The sequence below is a fragment of the Salvelinus fontinalis genome, chromosome 33 (assembly GCF_029448725.1).
Source record: "Salvelinus fontinalis isolate EN_2023a chromosome 33, ASM2944872v1, whole genome shotgun sequence".
NCBI classification, from domain to species: domain Eukaryota; kingdom Metazoa; phylum Chordata; class Actinopteri; order Salmoniformes; family Salmonidae; genus Salvelinus; species Salvelinus fontinalis.
In genome coordinates this window covers 20,501,422-20,527,700 of record NC_074697.1, presented here as the reverse complement: position 1 = coordinate 20,527,700, position 26,279 = coordinate 20,501,422, and the positions used below count along the sequence as shown (strand labels likewise).

Here is a 26,279-nt window from a genome sequence, read left to right as displayed (position 1 = left end):
CGCCAGGCTTGATCAATGATCACTATTGAGCTGCCAATAGAGCACTATTTCCTGGGCCCAGCCAAAACAAAGTTCATGAGCACTGGGACGATTAGCACGGCTTAATTGAGTAAAGCCCCTGAGGGCCGTGAAGCAGGAGTTAGCTAGCTAGCTCACCGTTTTATATACCATCTCTCAATCAAAGGTAAGGGTTTTAGAAACGGCAACAACAGCCCATTCCTCCTCAACTCCTTCACTTAATCACAGCTTTGGCTGACTCAGGAGGGAACAACAATGCCCAAATCACATCCTGTGAATCCCTATATGAGGAAATTATAGGTTGTTAGCAACACAAAACTAGGGCGTTTCATGTGATACACATCCAAGAGAAATGGCCTAAATACATAATTTGTATCACTTTCCCATAGGTACATGGTCATGCATACTCATTATCCGACATTCAGTGAAAGAGGAGGAAAAATTTTGTACACCAAACAATTTGTAAAGCTGTCTCTAGTGCTACATTACAGCACTTCATGGGTGTAGGAATCACTTTGTCTAAGATTTAAGGCAGTGTAAGTATATAAACACAAGCAAACATAGGTTTGCTACTAAGCACCAGAATCTATGCATCCTATTACATGAATCATAAAATAGAATCAAAACATCAGAAAGGAAGATACAGATTTTGATTGTGTGGTCTCAGACTAAAAATATTTTCAGACTACATGTCTTTTTGACAATTTGAGATTCAAATTAGGCAGTAGGCCTTCTAGGACACTGAAGTACGCCAACACCACCTCTACTCAAACACCACCACCCCCAAAACACCACCACTCCAACACCACAATCATGCCAACACCACCACCATCACGTCAACACCAACACTTCAACACAACCACCACGCAAACACCACCACCAGTCCACCACCACCACACCAACACCACACCAATACCAACACCATTCCAACAACACCCTCACCAACACCACCACCAACACCACCATCACATCAACACCACCACTTCAACACAACCACCACGCCAACACCACCACCACTCCTCCACCACCACCACACCAACACCACCCCAACACCACCACCACTGCACCACCACACCCACACCAACACCACCCCAACACCACGCCAATACCAACACCACTGCACCACCACACCCACACCAACACCACCCCAACACCACGCCAATACCAACACCATTCCAACAACACCCTCACCAACACCACCACCAACACCACCATCACGTCAACACCACCACTTCAACACCACCACCACGCCAACACCACCACCACTCCTCCACCACCACCACACCAACACCACCCCTACACCACGCCAACACCACCACCACTGCACCACCACACCCACACCAACACCACCCCAACACCACGCCAATACCAACACCATTCCAACAACACCCTTACCAACACCACCACCAACACCACCACCACCCCAACACCACCCCACCACCACACCAACACCACCCCAACACCACGCCAATACCAACACCATGTCAACAACACCCTCACCAACACCACCACCAACACCACCATCACGTCAACACCACCTCAATAAAAGCTGGTGCGTGATCTCTAATATTAAGGAAGTCTCGAGGTATTGCTTGCCTGACGTAGACTACCTTACGATAAGCTGTAGACCACACTGTCTACCAAGACAGATTTCATCTCTATTTTTCGTAGCTGTCTATTTACCACCACAAACCAATGATGGCACTAAGACCGCACTCAACGAGCTTTATAAGGCCCTAAGCAAACAAGAACATGATCATCCAGAAGCGACATTCCTAGTGGCAGGGACTTTAACGCAGGCAATCTTACATCCGTTAAACCTCATTTCTACCAACAAGTCACAAGTGCAACCAAAGGAAAAAAAACTCTATACAACCTAACCTCCACACACAGAAATGCATACAAACCTCTCCTTCGCCCTCCATTTGGAAAATCTGAGCATAATTCTATCCTCCTGATTCCTGTTTACAAGCAAAAACTTAACAGGTAGTACCAGTGACTCACTCAATATGGAAGTGGTCAGATGACACAGATGCTACGCTACAGGACTGTTTTGCTAGCACAGACTGGAATTTTTCTATTTTTTATTTCACCTTTATTTAAGCAGGTAGGTCAGTTGAGAACAAGTTCTCATTTCCAACTGCGACCTGGCCAAGATAAAGCAAAGCAGTGCGACAAAAAACAACAACACAGAGTTACACATGGGATAAACAAAAGTCAAAATAGTCAATAACACAATAGAAAAATATATAAAGAGTGTGTGAAAATGGAGTAAGGAGGTCAGGCAATAAATAGGCCAATAGTAGCGAAGTAATTACAATTTAGCAAATTAACACTGGAGTGATAGATGTGCAGATGATGATTTGCAAGTATAAATACATATGTGCAGAAGAGCAAAACAACTAAATAAAAACAACATTGGGATGAGGTAGGTAGTTGGATGGGCTATTTACAGATGGACTATGTACAGCTGCAGCAATCGGTAAGCTGCTCAGATAGCTGATGCTTAAGTTAGTGAGGGAATCTAAGTCTCCAACTTCAGCTATTTTTGCAATTTGTTCTAGTCATTGGCAGCAGAGAACTGGAAGGAAAGGCTGCCAAAGGAAGTGTTGGCTTTGGGGATGACCAGTGACATATACCTGCAGGAGCGCGTGCTACGGGGTGGGTGTTGTTATGGTGACCAGTGAGCTGAGATAAGGCGGAGCTTTACCTAGCAGAGACTTGTAGATGACCTAGAGCCAGTGGATTTGGCGAGGATTATGAAGCGAGGGCCAGCCAACGAGATCATACAGGTGGTGGGTAGTATATGGGGCTTTGGTGACAAAACGGATGGCACTGTGATAGACTGCATCCAATTTGTTGGAGTCTATTTTGTAAATGACATCGCCGAAGTCGAGGATCGGTAGGATAGTCAGTTTTACGAGGGTATGTTTGGCAGCATGAGTGAAGGAGGCTTAGTTGCGAAATAGGAAGTCGATTCTAGATTTAACAGTTCTATCTTGACAGAAAATGTTGTAGTTGGTGATGGAAATCTCAGAAGTTTTGGTGGCCTTCCTAAGCCAGGATTCAGACACAGCAAGGACATCAGGGTTGGCGAAGTGTGCTAAAGCAGTGAGTAAAACAAACTTAGGTAGGAGGCTTCTGATGTTAACATGCATGAAACCAAGGCTTTTACGGTTACAGAAGTCAACAAATGAGAGCACCTGGGGACACACAGGGCCTGGGTTGACCTCTACATCACCCGAGGAACAGAGGAGGAGTAGGATGAGGGTATGGCTAAAGGCTATCAAAACTGGTCGTCTAGTGCGTTGGGGGCAGAGAATTAAAGGAGCAAATTTCTGGGCGTGGTAGAATAGATTCAGGGCATAGTGTACAGACAGGGGTATGGTGGGGTTCAAGGATCGGCGGGAAAATATGCAGTATTTTGTTTTTTTATGTGTTATTCCTTACATTGGTACCCCAGGTAATCTTAGGTTTCATTACATACAGTCGGGAGGAACTACTGAATATAAGAGCAACGTCAACCCACCATCGTTACAACCAGGAATATGACAATCCCGAAACGGATCCAGTGTTTTGCCTTCCACCCAATACAATGGATCTGATCCCAGCCGGCGACCCTATGCGACGCCGTAAAAGGGGAAAACGTAGCGGTCTCCTGGTCAGGCTTTGGAGACGGGCACATCACGCTCCACTCCCTAGCATACTACTCGCCAATGTCCAGTCTCTTGACAATAAGGTTGATGAAATCCGAGCAAGGGTAACATTCCAGAGAGACATCAGAGATTGTAACGTTCTCTGCTTCACGGAAGCATGGCTAACTCAAGAGACGCTAACGGAGTCGGTGCAGCCAGCTGGTTTCTTCACGCATCGCGCCGACAGAAACATACATCTTTCTGGTAAGAAGAGGGGCGGGGGTGTATGCCTTATGATTAACGAGACGTGGTGTGATCATAACAACATACAGGAACTCAAGTCATTCTGTTCACCTGATCTAGAATTCCTCACAATCAAATGTCGACATTACCTACCAAGGGAATTCTCTTCGATTATAATCACAGCCGTATATATTCCCCCCCAAGCAGACACATCGATGGCCCTGAACAAAATTTATCTGACTCTTTGTAAACTGGAAACCACACACCCTGAGGTTGCATTCATCGTAGCTGGGGATTTTAACAAGGCTAATCTGAAAACAAAAACTCCCTAAATTCTATCAGCATATCGATTGTGCTACCAGGGCTGGTAAAACCTTGGATCATTGTTTTACTAACTTCCGCGACGCATATAAGGCCCTCCCCCGCCCTCCTTTCGGAAAAGCTGACCGCGACTCCATTTTGTTACTTCCAGCCTACAAACAGAAACTAAAACAACAAGCTCCCTCGCTCAGGTCTGTTCAACGCTGGTCCCACCAATCTGATTCCACGCTTCAAGACTGCTTCGATCACGCGGATTGGAATATGTTCCGCATTGCGTCCAACAACAATATTGACGAATACGCTGATTCGGTGAGCGAGTTCATTAGAAAGTGCGTTGACGATGTCGTACCCACAGCAACGATTAAAACATTCCCAAACCAGAAACCGTGGATTGACGGCAGCATTCGCATGAAACTGAAAGCGCGAACCACTGCTTTTAACCAGGGCAAGGTGACCGGAAACGTGACCGAATACAAACAGTGTAGCTAATCTCTCCGCAAGGCAATCAAACAAGCTAAGTCCCAGTATAGAGACAAAATAGAGTCGCAATTCAACAGCTCAGACACAAGAGGTATGTGGCAGTCAATCACGGATTACAAAAAGAAAACCAGCCTCGTCGCGGACCAGGATGTCTTGCTCCCAGACAGACAAAATAACTTTTTTGCTTACTTTGAGAACAATACAGTGCCACTGACACGGCCCGCTACCAAAACCTGCGTGCTCTCCTTCACTGCAGCCGAGGTGAGTAAAACATTTAAACGTATTAACCCTCGCAAGGCTGCAGGCCCAGACGGCATTCCCAGCCGCGTCCTCAGAGCATGCGCAGACCAGCTGGCTAGTGTGTTTACGGACATATTCAATCAATCCTTATCCCAGTCTGCTGTTCCCACATGCTTCAAGAGGGCCACCATTGTTCCTGTTCCCAAGAAAGCTATGGTAACTGAGCTAAACGACTACCGCCCCGTAGCACTCACTTCCGTCATCATGAAGTGCTTTGAGAGACTAGTCAAAGACCATATCACCTCCACCCTACCGGACACCCTAGACCCACTCCAATATGCTTACCGACCCAATAGGTCCCCAGACGACGCAATCGCAACCACACTGCACACTGCCCTAACCCATCTGGACAAGAGAAATACCTATGTGAGAATGCTGTTCATCGACTACAGCTCAGCATTTAACACCATAGTACCCTCCAAACTTGTCATCAAGCTCGAGACCCTGGGTCTTGACCCCGCCCTGTGCAACTGGGTCCTGGACTTCCTGACGGGCCGCCCCCAGGTGGTGAGGGTAGGTAACAACATCTCCACCCCGCTGATCCTCAACACTGGGGCCCCACAAGGGTGCGATCTGAGCCCTCTCCTGTACTCCCTGTTCACCCACGACTGCGTGGCCATGCACGCCTCCAACTCAATCATTAAGTTTGCGGATGACACTACAGTGGTAGGCTTGATTACCAACAACGACGAGACGGCCTACAGGGAGGAGGTGAGGGCCCTCGGAGTGTGGTGTCAGGAAAATAACCTCACACTCAACGTCAACAAAACAAAGGAGATGATTGTGGACTTCAGGAAACAGCAGAGGGAGCACCCCCCTATCCACATCGACGGGACAGTAGTGGAGAAGGTGGAAAGTTTTAAGTTCCTCGTTGTACACATCACGGACAAACTGAATTGGTCCACCCACACAGACAGCGTTGTGAAGAAGGCGCAGCAGCGCCTTTTCAACCTCAGGAGGCTGAAGAAATTTGGTTTGTCACCAAAAGCACTCACAAACTTCTACAGATGCACAATCGAGAGCATCCTGTCGGGCTGTATCAACCCCTGGTACGGCAACTGCTCCGCCCACAACCGTAAGGCTCTCCAGAGGGTAGTGAGGTCCGCACAACGCATCACCGGGGGCAAACTACCTGCACTCCAGGACACCTACACCACCCGATGTCACAGGAAGGCCATAAAGATCATAAAGGACAACAACCACCCAAGCCACTGCCTGTTCACCCCGCTATCATCCAGAAGGCGAGGTCAGTACAGGTGCATCAAAGCAGAGACCGAGAGACTGAAAAACAGCTTCTATCTCAAGGCCATCAGACTGTTAAACAGCCACCACCAACATTTAGCGGCCGCTGCCAACATACTGACTCAACTCCAGCCACTTTAATAATGGGAATTGATGGAAATTATGTAAAAATGTACCACTAGCCAATGTAAACAATGCCACTTAATATAATGTTTACATACCCTACATTACTCATCTCATATGTATATGTATATACTGTACTCTATATCATCTACTGCATCTTGCCATCTTTATGTAATACATGTATCACTAGCCACTTGAAACTATGCCACTTTATGTTTACATACCCTACATTACTCATCTCATATGTATATACTGTACTCTATACCATCTACTGCATATTGCCTATGCCGTTCTGTACCATCACTCATTCATATATCTTTATGTACATATTCTTTATCCCTTTACACTTGTGTGTATAAGGTAGTAGTTGTGGAATTGTTAGGTTAGATTACTTGTTGGTTATTACGGCATTGTCGGAACTAGAAGCACAAGCATTTCGCTACACTCGCATTAACATCTGTTAACCATGTGTATGTGACAAATACAATTTGATTTGATTTGAAGTGCAGTGGAGGTAAACCTAGGCATTGTGTGACGATAAGAGAGGTTGCATCTCTGGAGGCACTAGTTATCTTTTACTGCCTCAGAAACCCGGATCCGGGATCACCCCCCCCCCCCCCCCCCCCCCCCACTGATTAGCATCGCTAGCATAGCGTCACAATTAAATAGTAGCATCTAAATATCATTAAATCACAAGTCCAAGACACCAAATGAAAGATACAGATCTTGTGGATAAAGCCACCATTTCAGAATTTTTAAATGTTTTACAGGGAAGACAAAATATGTAAATCTATTAGCTAACCCCGTTAGCAAAAGACAACACTTTTCTAACTCCATCAGTTTCTTACTCCATCAGGTGCTATCACCAATTCGGCCAAATAAAGATATTGATAGCCACTAACCAAGAAAAAACCTCATCAGATGACAGTCTGATAACATATTTATTGTATAGCATAGGTTTTGTTAGAAAAATGTGCATATTTCAGGTATAAATCATAGTTTGCAATTGCAGCCACCATCACAAATCTCCCCAAAGCGACTAGAATTACTACATAGAGCAACGTGTATTACCAATTTACTCATCATAAAACATTTCTTAAAAATACACAGCTCACAGCAATGGATAGACACAGATCTTGTGAATTCAGACAATATTTCAGATTTTCAAAGTGTCTTACAGCGAAAACACAATAAATCGTTATATTAGCATACCACATTAGCAAACGTTACCCGACCATTGATTCAAGGCAAAATTAGCTACAGCGTTATCATCACCAAAATACATACATTTTTTCACTAACCTTCTCAGAATTCTTCCGATGACACTCCTGTAACATCATATTACACAATCCATATAGAGTTTGATCGAAAATGTGCATATTTAGCGGCACAAATCGTGCTTACACAATGGAAATAGTGTTCAACTACTCAAGCAATCTGCCCGGCGCCATTTTGAAAATACAAATATTTTTATCAAAAACTATTCATAAACTTGACTAAAAAAATACAGGTTGGACATGAAATGAAAGATGCATTAGTTATTATTGCAACCGCTGAGTTAGATTTTTAAAATTAACTTTACTAGACATACAGTGTGCGTTACAGCCAGACTAGTGCCGCAATAATGGCGTCACTAATCGCCATTATGGAGTTTACATTTTTCCACATAAAAACGGAATAACATCATAAATAGCTCTTACTTTTCGACGAGCTTCCATCAGAATCTTGGCATGGTGGTCCTTTGTCCAAAAGAATCGTTGCTTGGTTGTAAAACGTTGCATTCATCTTCTGATATAGCAGCTAACAATAGCTAACAATAGCTATTTTGCCCCAACTTGTCCAAATCCTCAAGACGCAATACTGATGAAATTCCGAAAAATAGCAATATACTCGCATAATCTGATATAACTCGGTTTAAAATAGCTTTGTTATGATGCTTCTAACACCTATATCGAATTAAATTACAGACGGATACATCTAACGTTGATAATTGAGCGTTTGAAAATGGCATCCTGAGGTCCCTCTCTGCGCAATGGTCAGCATCGAAAGGAAGGCTACCCTCACTCCTTGGCCTTTTATAACCTCTGAGAGCTACGTAGCAAGCCCATTCCACTTCTTATTGGTTACTGACATCCAGGGGAAGGCGGGTGCAGTTCATGTCGTTCCATAGGATACACACAGACCTTTAAAACTGATCTGAGACCAGAGCTTCGCTCTCAGACCATCGCAGTACCTGTCATGGATTTCGCTGTAGAAAGAGTTCTGGGTCACCCACAGACATAATTCCAACGGTTTATGAAACTAGAGAGTGTTTTCTATCCAATAGAATTAATAATATGCATATTGTACGAGCAAGAATTGAGCACGAGGCAGTTTAATTTGGCGACACCCAGAAAAAAAAAATGCTAACTGCTCCCCCTATTGACAAAAGGATATTAACCTAGGTGAGGTCACCGCATGTGTGGGAGGCGGGACAAAAGAGGTATCTGAGGCATGTTGAGTGGGGCTAGGGGCTCCGCAGTAAAATAAAACAATGATAACTACCCTAAACAACAGTATACAAGGCATATTGACATTAGAGAGAGAGACATGAAGCGAGGCATAAAGCAATCACAGGTGTTGATTGGGAGAGCTAGCTAAGACAACAACGGGTAAGACAGCAACAGCTAATCAGCTAAGACAACAACAACAGGTAAAATGGCAGTGTATGTGCAAAGAGGGTAAGTTAACTACACACATGGCCTGAGTTCGAGGCTGGGGCCGACAGATAACAAAATAAACAAAAATGGAGCACTGTGATTAATGAACAGTCCAGCAGGCATCAGCTTTGTAGCCAGGTGATCATAGGGTCCAGTAAACAGCAATAGATTAAACAGGGAAGCCGTTAGGTAGTCGTTAGTACACTAGCAAGCAGAGTACACGGCGTTCCTAAAGTTAGCAGGCCGGGGTTAGCAGAAGCGTCTTCAACGACGTCCGACAAAGGCCGGTTCAGGGCACATAGGACAGAATTACATCGGCAGACCAGTCTTGATGGATCGGCGGGGGTCTGTGTCGACAAAGGGTCCAGGCCAGTTGGCAAAAGAGGCATTGTAGCTGGAGTAATTTAGTTTGCTAGCCGGGAGATGCGCCTGGCGCTAGGCTAACTGGTGCTAGCTTCCGGACTAGGGCGTTAGCCAATATAGCCACTCGGTAGCAGCTAGCTAGCTGCGATGATCCGATACAAAGGTACAGAGCTTATGGCAGGAATCCGGTGATGTAGTGGCTTCTAGTCGTGTTAGTGAAGAGTCCGGGAGGCATCAGCTGTGTAGCCGAGTGATCATAGGGTCAACTGAACAGGCCGGGAAATGGGCCTGTCTCAAGGCTAGCTTTGGGGCTGGGCCACTCTGGAGTAATGGTCCAGAGCTTACGGCTGGAATCTGGTGATGTAGTGGAGAAAAGCAGTCCGATATGCTCAGGGTTGATATCGCGCTGTGCAGACTGGCGGGCATTATCCAGTCTAAAAGCGGCTGGTGTCTGAGCTAAAGGTAAAGCCTGCTAGCAGTGGCTAACAATGGCTAATATGTTCGGGGATTTATCCATTGGCATTGAGAAGTATGGCTTCACCAATAAATGCATTGACAACGTTGTCCCCACAGTCACTGTACGTACATATACTAAATAGAAGCATTGGATTACAGGCATCATCTGCACCGGGCTAAAGGCTAGAGCTGCCGCTTTCAAGGAGCTTGACACTAATCCGGACGCTTATAAGAAATCCCGTTATGCTTTCAGACGAACCATCAAACAGGCAAAGCATCAATACATGACTAAGATTGAATCCTACTGCACCGGCACTGACGCTCGTTGGATGTGGCAGGGCTTGCAAACTATTATGGGCTACAAAAGGAAACCCAGACACAAGTTGCCCAGGGACGCGAGCCTACCAGAGCTAAATGCCCGTTATGCTCGCTTCGAGTCAAAGAAACACTGAAGAATGCATGAGAGCACCAGCTTTTCCAGACGTTTGTGTGATCACGCTCTCCATAGCCTATGTGAGTAAGACCTTTAAACAGATCCACATTCACAAGGCCGCAGGGCCAGACGGATGACCAGGACGTCTACTCAGACCATGTCTGGACCAACTGGCGAGTGTCTCACTGACATGTTCAACCTCTCCCTGACCGAGTCTGTAATACCTACATTTTTCCAGCAGACCACCATAGTTCCTGTGACCAAGAAAGCGAAGGTAACCTGCCTAAATAACTACCGCCCCGTAGTACTCACATCGGTAGCCATGAAGTGCTTTGAAAGGCTGGTCATGGCTCACATCAACACCATCATTCCGGAAACACTAGACCCACTCAAAATCGCATACCACCCCAACAGATCCACAGATGACGGAATCTCAATCGCACTCCACACTGCCATTTCCCATGAAAGGAAAACCTACGTGAGAATGCTGTTCATTGACAACAGCTCAGCATTCAACACTTTAGGGCCCTCAAAGCTCATCACTAAGCTAAAGACCGTGGGACTAAACACTCGGCAACTGGATCCTGGACTTCCTGAAGGCCCGCCCCCAGGTTGTAAGGGTAGGCACCAACACATCTGCCACGTTGATCCTCAACACAGGTCCCCTAAGGTGTGCGTCCTTAGTACCCTCCTGTGCTTCCTGTTCACCCACGACTGCGTGGCCAAGCACGACTCCAACACCATCCTTAAGTTTTCTGACGACATAACAGTAGTTGGCCTGATCACCGACAATGATGAGACAGACTATAGGGAGGAGGTCAGAGACCTGGCCGGATGGTGCCAGAATAACAACCTATCCCTCAACGTAACCAAGACTTAGGAGATGATTGTGGACTACAGGAAAAGGAGCACCGAGCACGCCCCCATTCTCATCGACGGAGCTGTAGTGGAGTAGGTTGAGAGCTTCAAGTTCCTTGGTGTCCACATCACAAACAAACTAGAAGGGTCCAAACACACCAAGACAGTCGTGAAGAGGGCACAACAAAGCCTATTTCCACTCAGGAAACTTTAAAGATTTGGCATGGGTCCTCAGATCCTCAAAACGTTCTACAGCTGCAATATTGAGAGCATACTGACTGGTTGCATCACTGCCTGGTACGGCAACTGCTTGGCCCCCGACCGCAAGGCACTACAGAGGGTAGTGCGTATGGCCCAGTGTCATGTTTTGTCTTTGATTATCATGTCTTGTCCCTGTGCTTCCCTCTGCTGGTCTTATTAGGTTCTTTCCCTCTTTCTATCCCTCTCTCTTCTCCTCCCTCTCTCCCTCTCCCGCTCTCTCTCTATCGTTCCGTTCCTGCTCCCAGCTGTTTCTCATTCTCCTAACGACCTCATTTACTCTTTCACACCTGTCCCCTATTTTGCCCTCTGATTAGAGTCCCTATTTCTCCCTCTGTTTTCCGCTTCTGTCTTTGTCGGATTCTTGTTTGAGGTTTGCTGCTCTGTGTCCTTGTGCCGCCCTGTCGTGTTTTTGCCTTTGTCAGATGCTGCGTGTGAGCAGGTGTCTATGTCAGCTACGGTCTGTGCCTTCCTGAAGCGACCTGCAGTCTGTGGTCGCGTCTCCAGTCGTTCCTCTCTACTGACGAGAGGTTTTCAGTTTCCTGTTTTGGATTTACCTTTGATAAGATCCAGGAGAATCTTTGTTTGTTTAAAACTGGAATAAAGACTCTGTTTCTATTACGTCGCTTTTGGGTCCTCCTTCATCAGCATAACAGAAGAATCCGACCAAGAATGGACCAAGCGACTACGGATTCTCGCAAGACTGCCATCGAGATCCAGGGAGCAATGCTCGGCAGACACGAGCAGGAATTGTCTGCTGCTCGTCATGCCGTTGAGACCCTGGCCGCTCATGTCTCCGATCTCTCAGGACAGTTTCAGAGTCTTCGTCTCGTGCCACCAGCTACTTCCTGGTCTTCCAAGTCTCCGGAACCTAGGGTTAATAACCCACCTTGTTACTCTGGGCAGCCCACTGAGTGTCGCTCCTTTCTCACCCAGTGTGATATTGTGTTCTCGCTCCAGCCCAACACATACTCAGAAGAGAGAGCTCGGATCGCTTACGTCATATCGCTCCTTACTGGTCGGGCTCGGGAGTGGGGCACAGCTATCTGGGAGGCAAGGGCTGAGTGTTCTAACGTTTATCAGAACTTTAAGGAGGAGATGATACGCGTTTTTGATCGTTCTGTTTTTGGGAAGGAGGCTTCCAGGGTCCTGGCTTCCCTATGTCAAGGTGATCGATCCATAACGGATTACTCTATAGAGTTTCGCACTCTTGCTGCATCCAGTGACTGGAACGAGCCGGCGTTGCTCGCTCGTTTTCTGGAGGGACTTCACGCTGAGGTTAAGGATGAGATTCTCTCCCGGGAGGTTCCTTCCAGCGTGGACTCTTTGATTGCACTCGCCATCCGCATAGAACGACAGGTAGATCTTCGTCACCGAGCTCGTGGAAGAGAGCTCGCGTTAACGGTGTTTCCCCTCTCCGCATCTCAACCATCTTCTCCCATCAGCTCAGAGACTGAGCCCATGCAGCTGGGAGGTATTCGCATCTCGACTAAGGAGAGGGAACGGAGAATCACCAACCGCCTTTGTCTCTATTGCGGTTCTGCTGGACATTTTGTCATGTCATGTCCAGTAAAAGCCAGAGCTCATCAGTAAGCGGAGGGCTACTGGTGAGCGCTACTACTCAGGTCTCTCCATCAAGATCCTGTACTACCTTGTCGGTCCATCTACGCTGGACCGGTTCGGCTGCTTCCTGCAGTGCCTTGATAGACTCTGGGGCTGAGGGTTGTTTTATGGACGAAGCATGGGCTCGGAAACATGACATTCCTCTCAGACAGTTAGGGAGGCCCACGCCCATGTTCGCCTTAGATGGTAGTTCTCTCCCCAGATCTGTGTCTTTCATTAGCTGTATTGGACTTTAATGTGTGAAAGTTAAATATTTAAAAAAAATATTTTTTTTGAATTTCGCGGCACTGGTTTTTCAGTGGGGGGGGGGGGGGGTGTGCCGCTAGCGCCACGCTGATCCTAGACAGGTTAAGAAGAAGGACGGTACTCTGCGCCCCTGCGTGGATTATCGAGGGCTGAATGACATAACGGTTAAGAATCGTTATCCGCTTCCCCTTATGTCGTCAGCCTTCGAGATGCTGCAGGGAGCCAGGTTCTTTACTAAGTTGGACCTTCGTAACGCTTACCATCTCGTACGCATCAGAGAGGGGGACGAGTGGAAAACGGCGTTTAACACTCCGTTAGGGCATTTTGAATACCGGGTTCTGCCGTTCGGTCTCTGCAATGCTCCAGCTGTCTTTCAGGCATTAGTTAATGATGTACTGAGAGACATGCTGAACATCTTTGTTTTCGTTTACCTTGACGATATCCTGATTTTTTTCACCGTCACTCGAGATTCATGTTCAGCACGTTCGACGTGTACTCCAGCGCCTTTTAGAGAATTGTCTCTACGTGAAGGCTGAGAAGTGCGCCTTTCATGTCTCCTCTGTCACTTTTCTTGGTTCTGTTATTTCCGCTGAAGGCATTCAGATGGATCCCGCTAAGGTCCAGGCTGTCAGCGATTGGCCCGTTCCTAAGTCACGTGTCGAGTTGCAGCGCTTTCTCGGTTTCGCTAATTTCTATCGGCGTTTCATTCGTAATTTCGGTCAAGTGGCTGCCCCTCTCACAGCTCTGACTTCTGTCAAGACTTGCTTTAAGTGGTCCGGTTCCGCCCAGGGAGCTTTTGATCTCCTCAAGAAGCGTTTTACATCCGCTCCTATCCTTGTTACTCCTGACGTCACTAAACAATTTATTGTCGAGGTTGACGCTTCAGAGGTGGGCGTGGGAGCCATTCTGTCCCAGCGCTTCCAGTCTGACGATAAGGTTCATCCTTGCGCTTACTTTTCTCATCGCCTGTCGCCATCGGAACGCAACTATGATGTGGGTAACCGCGAACTGCTCGCTATCCGCTTAGCCATAGGCGAATGGCGACAGTGGTTGGAGGGGGCGACCGTTCCTTTTGTCGTTTGGACTGACCATAAGAACCTTGAGTACATCCGTTCTGCCAAACGACTTAATGCACGTCAAGCTCGTTGGGCGTTGTTTTTCGCTCGTTTCGAGTTCGTGATTTCCTATCGCCCGGGAAATAAGAACACCAAGCCTGATGCCTTATCCCGTCTCTTTAGTTCTTCTGTGGTTTCTACCGACCCCGAGGGGATTCTCCCTGAAGGGCGTGTTGTCGGGTTGACTGTCTGGGGAATTGAGAGACAGGTAAAGCAAGCACTCACTCACACTGCGTCGCCGCGCGCTTGTCCTAGTAACCTTCTGTTTGTTCCTGTCTCTACTCGTCTGGCTGTTCTTCAGTGGGCTCATTCTGCCAAGTTAGCTGGCCACCCCGGTGTTCGGGGTACGCTTGCTTCTATTCGCCAGCGGTTTTGGTGGCCTACTCAGGAGCGGGACACGCGCCGTTTCGTGGCTGCTTGTTCGGACTGCGCGCAGACTAAGTCAGGTAACTCTCCTCCTGCCGGTCGTCTCAGACCGCTTCCCATTCCTTCTCGACCATGGTCTCACATCGCCTTAGACTTTATTACCGGTCTGCCTTCGTCTGCGGGGAAGACTGTGATTCTTATGGTTATCGATAGGTTCTCTAAGGCGGCACATTTCATTCCCCTCGCTAAGCTTCCTTCCGCTAAGGAGACGGCACAAATCATCATTGAGAATGTGTTCAGAATTCATGGCCTCCCGTTAGACGCCGTTTCAGACAGAGGTCCGCAATTTACGTCACAGTTTTGGAGGGAGTTCTGTCGTTTGATCGGTGCTTCCGTCAGTCTCTCTTCCGGGTTTCATCCCCAGTCTAACGGTCAAGCAGAAAGGGCCAATCAGCCGATTGGTCGCATTTTACGCAGCCTTTCGTTTCGAAACCCTGCGTCTTGGGCAGAACAGCTCCCCTGGGCTGAGTACGCTCACAACTCGCTTCCTTCGTCTGCTACCGGGCTATCTCCGTTTCAGAGTAGTCTTGGTTACCAGCCTCCTCTGTTCTCGTCCCAGCTCGCCGAGTCCAGCGTTCCCTCCGCTCAGGCTTTTGTCCAACGTTGTGAGCGCACTTGGAGGAGGGTCAGGTCTGCACTTTGCCGTTACAGGGCGCAGACTGTGAGAGCCGCCAATAAACGTAGGATTAACCTGTTGGGGATGGGGGCGCTGTTTAGACTATTTATGCTAATGTGGCTAATTTTTTAAACGGCTTCCCACAAAATCCTTGATCGTACAATATGCATATTATTATTATTATTGGATAGAAAACAGTCTATAGTTTCTATAGGAGTTGAAATTTTGTCTCTAAGTGGAACAGAGCCCATTCTACAGCAATTTCCCTGACATGGAGTCAGATTTGAGAAACGTTGGCCACTTTTCTGAAGTCATTTAAAAGGGCTCTGTCGTTGCTATGACTATACGGACACTTCTTACGTCTTCCCCTGGATGCCTTTACGTGATGACGATTCCAACGGGCTCGATTGCTCGTTCACAGGCCCTACAAATGAAAAAAACCTTTAGCTAGCAAGTCTTTTCTTGCTGCGTAACGCGCGTGGAAGACACCGACCCTCTCCTGTTCCAAGCGTTAGTTTAGCCTGTTATATTTCTCCGGTCATCTTTTCACTCGTTATAGGAGTTACAAACATCACAAAGTAGTTAATTTAAAGCGTTTTATAGCAATTTATATCCGTTTAGTGCGATTTTGGGACATTTATTTTTGCAACGATGTGAAAAGTTGGGTGCGCTTTTCAGTTCATCCCGAACGTAGTTGACATTTCCACATGGCAAGAGGACAGCTTTCCACCAAAAGACGATTTCTCCCAAGAAAGGATCCTTTGCCCAAGATACTGATGGAAGAACAGCTCAAGGTAGGACATTTTTATTATGATAAATCGTGTTTCTGTCGAAACATTTTAGTGGCTTAGGACGCCATGTTTTTTGACGTAGCTTCGCTTGGCGCAAACTGTATTGAAAAGTAAGGATAAATTAAAAAATGTAATAACGCAATTGTATTAAGAATTAAATTGTCTATCAATCCCTGTCCACCCTATATTTTTTAGTCACGTTTATGAGTATTTATGTATAAGAGTAGATCACTGTCTAAGTGGCGCAAGGACGTTTTCTTTACCAGCTTGTCTACATTTCACATTGTCTAACCATGATTTTGGTGGCTAAATATAAACATTTTCGATCAAACTGTATATGCATGTTGTAATGTGATGTTACAGGAGTGTCATCGGAAGAATTCTGAGAAGGTTAGTGAAAAAATTAATATCTTTTGGCGATGTTGACTTTTATCGCTCACTTTGGCTAGAATCAATGCTGGGCTGCTAATTGCTATGTGCTAAGCTAATATAACGATTTATTGTGTTTTCGCTGTAAGACACTTAGAAAATCTGAAATATTGTCTGTATTCACAGGATCTGTGTCTTTCGATTCGTGTATGCTGTGTATTTTTACGAAATGTTTGATGATTAGTAGTTAGGTAAACACGTTGCTCATTGTAATTATTCTAGTCCATTTGTGATGGTGGGTGCAATTGTAAACTATGAAGTCTACCTGAAATATGCACTTTTTTCTAACAAAACCTATCCCATACCATAAATATGTTATCAGACTGTCATCTAATGAGTTTTTTTGTTGGTTAGGGGCTATAAATATCTTAGTTTAGCCGAATTGGTGATGGCTACTGGTGTTGGTGGACAAATAAAAGATGGTGGAATATGCTAATGTGTTTTTAGGTAATAGATGTACATCTTTACATATTGTGTCTTCCCTGTAAAACATTTTAAAAATCGGAAATGTTGACTGGATTCATAAGATCTGTGTCTTTCATTAGCTGTATTGGACTTTAATGTGTGAAAGTTAAATATTTTAAAAAAATATTTTTTTTGAATTTCGCGGCACTGGTTTTTCAGTGGGGGGGGGGGGGGGGTGCCGCTAGCGCCACGCTGATCCTAGACAGGTTAAGAGTCCTAGGTATTGTCGCGGTCAGAGAGTGTGGCTTTCCACTCGTAACCTTCCCCTTACGACAGCTTCTCGCAAGTTGACTCCGCGGTTCATTGGTCCGTTCCGTGTCTCTCAGGTCGTCAATCCTGTCGCTGTGCGACTGCTTCTTCCGCGACATCTTCGTCGCGTCCACCCTGTCTTCCATGTCTCTTGTGTCAAGCCTTTTCTTCGCGCTCCCGTTCATCTTCCCTCCCCCCCTCCCGTCCTTGTCGAGGGCGCACCTATTTACAAGGTACGGAAGATCATGGACATGCGTTCTCGGGGACGTGGTCACCAGTACTTAGTGGATTGGGAGGGTTACGTCCCGAGGAGAGGAGTTGGGTTCCATCTCGGGACGTGCTGGACCGTTCGTTGATTGATGATTTCCTTCGTTGCCGCCAGGGTTCCTCCTCGAGTGCGCCAGGAGGCGCTCGGTGAGTGGGGGGGTACTGTCATGTTTTGTCTTTGATTATCATGTCTTGTCCCTGTGCTTCCCTCTGCTGGTCTTATTAGGTTCTTTCCCTCTTTCTATCCCTCTCTCTTCTCCTCCCTCTCTCCCTCTCCCGCTCTCTCTCTCTCTCTATCGTTCCGTTCCTGCTCCCAGCTGTTTCTCATTCTCCTAACGACCTCATTTACTCTTTCACACCTGTCCCCTATTTTGCCCTCTGATTAGAGTCCCTATTTCTCCCTCTGTTTTCCGCTTCTGTCTTTGTCGGATTCTTGTTTGAGGTTTGCTGCTCTGTGTCCTTGTGCCGCCCTGTCGTGTTTTTGCCTTTGTCAGATGCTGCGTGTGAGCAGGTGTCTATGTCAGCTACGGTCTGTGCCTTCCTGAAGCGACCTGCAGTCTGTGGTCGCGTCTCCAGTCGTTCCTCTCTACTGACGAGAGGTTTTCAGTTTCCTGTTTTGGATTTACCTTTGATAAGATCCAGGAGAATCTTTGTTTGTTTAAAACTGGAATAAAGACTCTGTTTCTATTACGTCGCTTTTGGGTCCTCCTTCATCAGCATAACAGCCCAGTACATCACTGGGGTTAACCTGTCTAGGATCAGCGTGGCGCTAGCGGCACACCCCCCCCCCCCCCACTGAAAAACCAGTGCCGCGAAATTCAAAAAAAATATTTTTTTTAAATATTTAACTTTCACACATTAAAGTCCAATACAGCTAATGAAAGACACAGATCTTGTGAATCCAGTCAACATTTCCGATTTTTAAAATGTTTTACAGGGAAGACACAATATGTAAAGATGCACATCTATTACCTAAAAACACATTAGCATAATCCACCATCTTTTATTTGTCCACCAACACCAGTAGCCATCACCAATTCGGCTAAACTAAGATATTTATAGCCCCTAACCAACAAAAAAACTCATTAGATGACAGTCTGATAACATATTTATGGTATGGGATAGGTTTTGTTAGAAAAAAGTGCATATTTCAGGTAGATGGCATAGTTTACAATTGCACCCACCATCACAAATGGACTAGAATAATTACAATGAGCAACGTGTTTACCTAACTACTAATCATCAAACATTTCGTAAAAATACACAGCATACACGAATCGAAAGACACAGATCCTGTGAATACAGACAATATTTCAGATTTTCTAAGTGTCTTACAGCGAAAACACAATAAATCGTTATATTAGCTTAGCACATAGCAATTAGCAGCCCAGCATTGATTCTAGCCAAAGTGAGCGATAAAAGTCAACATCGCCAAAAGATATTAATTTTTTCACTAACCTTCTCAGAATTCTTCCGATGACACTCCTGTAACATCACATTACAACATGCATATACAGTTTGATCGAAAATGTTTATATTTAGCCACCAAAATCATGGTTAGACAATGTGAAATGTAGCTCAGCTGGTCAGAAAATGTCCTTGCGCCACTTAGACAGTGATCTACTCTTATACATAAATACTCATAAACGTGACTAAAAAATATAGGGTGGACAGGGATTGATAGACAATTTAATTCTTAATACAATTGCGTTATTACATTTTTTAATTTATCCTTACTTTTCAATACAGTTTGCGCCAAGCGAAGCTACGTCAAAAAACATGGCGTCCTAAGCCACTAAAATGTTTCGACAGAAACACGATTTATCATAATAAAAATGTCCTACCTTGAGCTGTTCTTCCATCAGTATCTTGGGCAAAGGATCCTTTCTTGGGAGAAATCGTCTTTTGGTGGAAAGCTGTCCTCTTGCCATGTGGAAATGTCAACTGCGTTCGGGATGAACTGAAAAGCGTGCCCAACTTTTCACATCGTTGCAAAAATAAATGTCCCAAAATCGCACTAAACGGATATAAATTGCTATAAAACGCTTTAAATTAACTACTTTATGATGTTTGTAACTCCTATAACGAGTGAAAAGATGACCGGAGAAATATAACAGGCTAAACTAACGCTTGGAACAGGAGAGGGTCGGTGTCTTCCACGCGCGTTACGCAGCAAGAAAAGACTTGCTAGCTAAAGGTTTTTTTCATTTGTAGGGCCTGTGAACGCGCAATCGACCCCGTTGGAATCGTCATCACGTAAAGGCATCCAGGGGAAGACGTAAGAAGTGTCCGTATAGTCATAGCAACGACAGTGCCCTTTTAACTGACTTCAGAAAAGTGGCCAACATTTCTCAAATCTGACTCCATGTCAGGGAAATTGCTGTAGAATGGGCTCTGTTCCACTTAGAGACAAAATTTAAACTCCTATAGAAACTATAGACTGTTTTCTATCCAATAATAATAATAATATGCATATTGTACGATCAAGGATTTTGTGGGAAGCCGTTTAAAAAATTAGCCAAATTAGCATAAATAGTCTAAACAGCGCCCCCATCCCCAACAGGTTAAGCTGCCTGCAATCTAGGACCTATATACTAGGAAGTGTCAGAGGAATGCCCCAAAAAATGTCAAAGACTCCAGTCACCCAAGTCATAGTGTTCTCTCTGCTACTGTATGGCAAGTTGTGTCGGAGCGCCAAGTCTAGGACCAAAAGGCTCCTTAACAGCTTCTACCCCCAAGCCATAAGACTACTGAACAATAAATCAAATAGCCACCCAGACTACTTAAATTGCTGCTACTTGCTGTTTATTATCTACAGTAGGGCAAAAAAGTATTTAGTCAGCCACCAATTGTGCAAGTTCTCCCACTTAAAAAGATGAGAGAGGCCTGTAATTTTCATCATAGGTACACTTCAACTATGACAGACAAAATGAGAAAAAAAATCCAGAAAATCACATTGTAGGATTTTTTATGAATTTATTTGCAAATTATGGTGGAAAATAAGTATTTGGTCAATAACAAAAGTTTATCTCAATACTTTGTTATATACCCTTTGTTGGCAATGACAGAGGTCAAACGTTTTCTGTAAGTCTTCACAAGGTTTTCACACACTGTTGCTGGTATTTTGGCCCATTCCTCCATGCAGATCTCCTCCAGAGCAGTGATGTTTTGGGGCTGTTGCTGGGCAACACGGACTTTCAACTCCCTCCAAAGATTTTCTATGGGGTTGAGATCTGGAGACTGGCTAGGCCACTCCAGGACCTTGAAATGCTTCTTACGAAGCCACTCCTTCGTTGCCCGGGCGGTGTGTTTGGGATCATTGTCATGCTGAAAGACCCAGCCACGTTTCATCTTCAATGCACTTGCTGATGGAAGGAGGTTTTCACTCAAAATCTCACGATATATGGCCCCATTCATTCTTTCCTTTACACGGATCAGTCGTCCTGGTCCCTTTGCAGAAAAACAGCCCCAAAGCATGATGTTTCCACCCCCATGCTTCACAGTAGGTATGGTGTTCTTTGGATGTAACTCAGCATTCTTTGTCCTCCAAACACGACGAGTTGAGTTTTTACCAAAAAGTTATATTTTGGTTTCATCTGACCATATGACATTCTCCCAATCTTCTTCTGGATCATCCAAATGCTCTCTAGCAAACTTCAGACGGGCCTGGACATGTACTGGCTTAAGCAGGGGGGCATGTCTAGCACTGCAGGATTTGAGTCCCTGGCGGCGTAGTGTGTTACTGATGGTAGGCTTTGTTACTTTGGTCCCAGCTCTCTGCAGGTCATTCACTAGGTCCCCCCGTGTGGTTCTGGGATTTTTGCTCACCGTTCTTGTGATCATTTTGACCTCTAGGGGGGAGATCATGCGTGGAGGCCCAGATCGAGGGAGATTATCAGTGGTCTTGTAAGTCTTCCATTTCCTAATAATTGCTCCCACAGTTGATTTCTTCAAACCAAGCTGCTTACCTATTGCAGATTCAGTCTTCCCAGCCTGGTGCAGGTCTACAATTTTGTTTCTGGTGTCCTTTGACAGCTCTTTGGTCTTGGCCATAGTGGAGTTTGGAGTGTGACTGTTTGAGGTTGTGGACAGGTGTCTTTTATACTGGTAACAAGTTCAAACAGGTGCCATTAATACAGGTAACGAGTGGAGGACAGAGGAGCCTCTTAAAGAAGAAGTTACAGGTCTGTGAGAGCCAGAAATCTTGCTTGTTTGTAGGTGACCAAATACTTATTTTCCACCATAATTTGCAAATAAATTCATAAAAAATCCTACAATGTGATTTTCTGTATTTTTTTTTCTAATTTTGTCTGTCATAGTTGAAGTGTACCTATGATGAAAATTACAGGCCTCTCTCATCTTTTTAAGTGGGAGAACTTGCACAATTGGTGGCTGACTAAATACTTTTTTGCCCCACTGTATGCATAGTCACTTTGTACAAATGACCTGGACTAACATGTACCCCCGCACATTGACTCGGTACTGGTACCCCCTGTATATAACCTTGTTATTGTTCTTTTATTCTGTTACTTTTATTACATTTTTACTTTTGTTTATTTAGCGAATATTTTCAAAACTCTATTTCTTGAACTGCATTGTTGGTTAAGGGCTTGTAAGCAAGAATTTCATGGTAAGGTCTACAACTGTTGTATTCGGCGCATGTGACAAATAAAATGTGATTTGATTTGATTTGCTCATGACACATTGTAAATGACCTCTGGGCTGAAACAATGTGAGGTGAAACTACAGTATATTACCTACAGTATCTCCAGGGATCTCTGATCAACGTTCCTGCCTTATTAGTTTTATCACCATGTTTAATAGCTGGTCCTATGGTATGATATGGCTGTTGTGGAGACGGTTGTGAAATATATAATGCATTGTGTTTGTCCAAGCACAAATGCTGACAGGATAATGAAAACGTGACTTAGTTTAGAACTAGGCTGATCTACCACCTCCATGTTCAAAAGTCCAGTCCTCTTGAAGCTTTGGCCATTTATTGACCATTTAAATCCTGGCCAGAAGAGCTTGAATGGTTGAGCCGGGTTGACCATAGCTGATGAAGAGTCAGGTTGACCCAACTGGTCTGGGATCAGCTTTATACAGACTACTATTACCACCTACTGTGGAACATCAATCCAAAGGACTTCTGAGATCATTCCTCAGTTTATTCATTTCCGTTCGGCATCGAATGCTTCTCTGGTCAACCCAGTCAATGACACCACAAAGCTTCCCTGATGTGTGTGTGTGTGTGTGTGTGTGTGTATGTGTGTGTGTATGTGTGTGTGTATGTGTGTGTGTGTGTGTGTGTGTAAGTGTGTGTGTAAGTGTGTGTGTGTGTGTGTGTGTGTGTGTGTGTGTGTGTGTGTGTGTGTGTGTGTGTGTGTGTGTGTGTGTGTGTGTGTGTGTGTGTGTGTGTGTGTGTGATGCAGCCCCCAGGTGATGTCATGCCCACCCCAGCCTCTTATTTAAAGGTTTCCCCTTTTAAGAACACCACTGTTGACTCCATCCCGAACACCCATCCCCTTCCATACATCCACATCCTCATCCTAAGGAAATGCCCACCATTTGTTGACAGGCCGGAGACATCCAGAGGCATTAGAGTCCTGAGACGGGGAGAGAGATAGATGTCCTACCATCTCCAGACAGATAGTCCTGGGTTCACTGGGAAATAGGGGGACCATGGGGATGGAAGAGAGAAATGAACGAGCGATACGCCATCACTTGGATGGAAGACGGAGGGTGGCCCCTCGGGAGGCATTGCAGCCAATTAACGTAATCTAATCCTAAGCGTTATTTCACTAATGCCAAAATTCTAAGCGATTAACCCCACACTTCAAAATGTCAGCCTGGATCTAAACTAAACACAGTAAATCCACTGATCAGTAACCAGGCACCGTGACACAGTCACAGCCAAGGTGCATTATTTTACTATGCATGAAAAATACAATATGACAAAAAGGTGAACCGGACAGCAAGAAGTACACAGCTGGAATTGTATCTTGATTTATTCAGCAGACAAAACAGACACACCAGAAAAGGTTAGTTTAAAAAAAATGTTGTTTGATCTGTGTGGAGATGTTTGTCTCGTCTGATACCTCTCCAGCCTGCAGGCTTTAGACAGCCACTAATAGGATGTGTGTTTTAACACCTTAAGACGAGAGAGCCCTTGGGAGACTCGTCACATCTGTCACCACAATTTTAAAAAGAAAACACCTTCATTGGGTACGTAAAGCAGTGTTTTAATGCCATGCAATGACCTTTGTTTGTGAATGGAGGGAGGTCGATTCTCCCCTCGCTAAAACTCACACCTTTCTTGGGAAAACACGATTAGCAGAGGTAGAGTATCTTTTTTTTTTTTCTTTTTTTTTTTTTTACATGTTGAGGATATGTCAGAAATGAATTTGCCGCTCTCTCCCTGCTTGTTTGGTTTAACCTGGCTTTATTAGTAGCTTTTTTAGACCTGAGCAGAAATTCAAATACCATGACCTTTCTGGCAACACGCTCTACCTGATACATCCTGCCGGGCTCTTTGTCAGAAGGCTTTAGATATAACTCTCCGCTGAGACACAGGACCTTACATCAGACTCCACAGAGAGCAACACAACAAGCAACACACAGAGAAAAACTGAAAGCAACTCGATGGGGTGAATGTGAAGAGCATCCACAGACACTGTGTTCTAAACAAGAGCCCCGAGCTCTGAGCAAAAATGCCAAATGCTATGGAAAAGCACCATGTTCTTCACCAAAGCCTGATTCTCTCCACAAAGCAATGAAAGAAACAACAAACTACTTTAGACACAAACATTGAAATACATCCACAGCTACCTCAAATTGACTCAAATTATGTCAATTAGCCTGTCAGAAACTTCTAAAGCCATGACATAATTTTCTGGAATTTTCCAAGCTGTTTAAAGGCACAGTCAACTTAGTGTATGTAAACTTCTGACCACCTGGAATTGTGATACAGTCAATTCTAAGTGAAATAATCTGTCTGTAAACAATTGTTGGAAAAATGACTTGTGCCATCCACAAAGTACATGTCCTAACCGACTTGCCAAAACTATAGTTTGTTAACAAGAAATTTGTGTAGTGGTTGAAAAACACGTTTTAATGACTCCAACCTAATTTAATTTAAACTTCCGACTTCAACTGTATGTCATATTGTCAATACTAGAGACACACTCCATGCTGGACAGATGCACAACAGTACAAGGTCTGTGTTGCCTTTTTATTTGTTAATAGGCTTTTAACAATTTCTCTGAAAAAATAGCAAGGTAATAAAGACCAGCCATCAAAATGGAGCCTTTAGCAGTACACCCTGAATCAATTCCACATCAGTGTGTTCATGAAGCATTGGTAGTTTGTTCTCCGAAGGGTTTTCAAAGTACTAGCATCTCTGCACATAATAAGAGTGATTAGGCCATCAGCTTTCATGTGTCCATTCCGGTTGCAGTCTGAGAGCAGACATTGGATGGAGGAGAAGCAGACCCATAGTGCTGTGTGATTATGATAGGCCAGAGTAATGTTGAAAAGAGAGGAGCTGTGGATGAAAATAGACAGACAATCACAGACCTATTTCAACCAAGCTACTCTCAAAGTCATACATTGATGTAGAGTGCATTCGGAAAGTTTTCAGACCCATTGACTTTTTCCACATTTTGTTACGTTGCAGCCTTATTCTAAAATGTATTAATTGCTTTTTTCCCTCGTCAATCTACACACAATACCCCTTAATGACAAACTAAAAACAGTTTTTTAGAAATGTTTGCAAATGTATTAAATATAAAAAACAGAAATACCTTATTTACATAAGTATTCAGACCCTTTGCTATGAGACTCCAAATTGAGCTCAGGTGCATCCTGTACTGGACCAATTTAATTTGCATTTATACTAGAATTGATAGTACATTGTCATAATAATAGCTTTCTCATGTAATTTCACCTTATCATTACTGAGGGATAGTTTAAGGGCACTGAATATATGTTTAAATTATTTCCCAGTGAATGGAGGGAGTAGAGTTATCCTACTGAGACATATATCAGAGACACTTATCCACAATGGACACCAACAGGCATTTACAGTAACAGTAATCCACGCTAGCTTCCAGCAACACAGAGATGTCCATCAACAGGCCTGTGTGAATTAATATAATTTATATTGTCCCTGAGAGGACGCAGAGAACATTAAATCACGTATTTATCTTTATCTTAAACCCTCCTCATTCTCCCCAGGGCCCCTTCCCTTTCCCTATCCCTCCACAATAACCACATTCTCTTTTCCACTCTCCTTCAATAAGGCCTTTCTTTTCTCCCCTCCCCTTCAAATAAGCCCTTTCTCTTTCCCCCTCCCTCTACTATTGCTGCTCATTCTGCTCTGTTCTCTCTTTGTCCCTCTCTCTCTCTCTCTCTCTCTCTTTGTCCCTCTCTCTCTCTCTCTCTCTCTCTCGCATCTCCACCCTCTCTCTCTCGCTCTCTCTCTCTCCTCTCTCTCTCTCTCTCTCTCTCTCTCTCTCTCTCTCTCTCTCTCTCTCTCTCTCTCTCTCTCTCTTTGCCCTCTCTCTCTCTTTGCCCTCTCTCTCTCTTTGCCCTCTCTCTCTTTGCCCTCTCTCTCTCTTTGCCC

At 44.9% G+C, this 26,279-nt stretch overlaps 1 protein-coding gene across 2 annotated transcripts in view; it reads right to left on the bottom strand.

Annotated features, from left to right (window-relative positions):
- The window catches only part of LOC129831799 (calsyntenin-2-like), a 681,146-nt gene that overhangs the window by 406,107 nt on the left and 248,760 nt on the right, over positions 1-26,279 (bottom strand). The gene's annotated exons all lie outside the window — the stretch shown is intronic.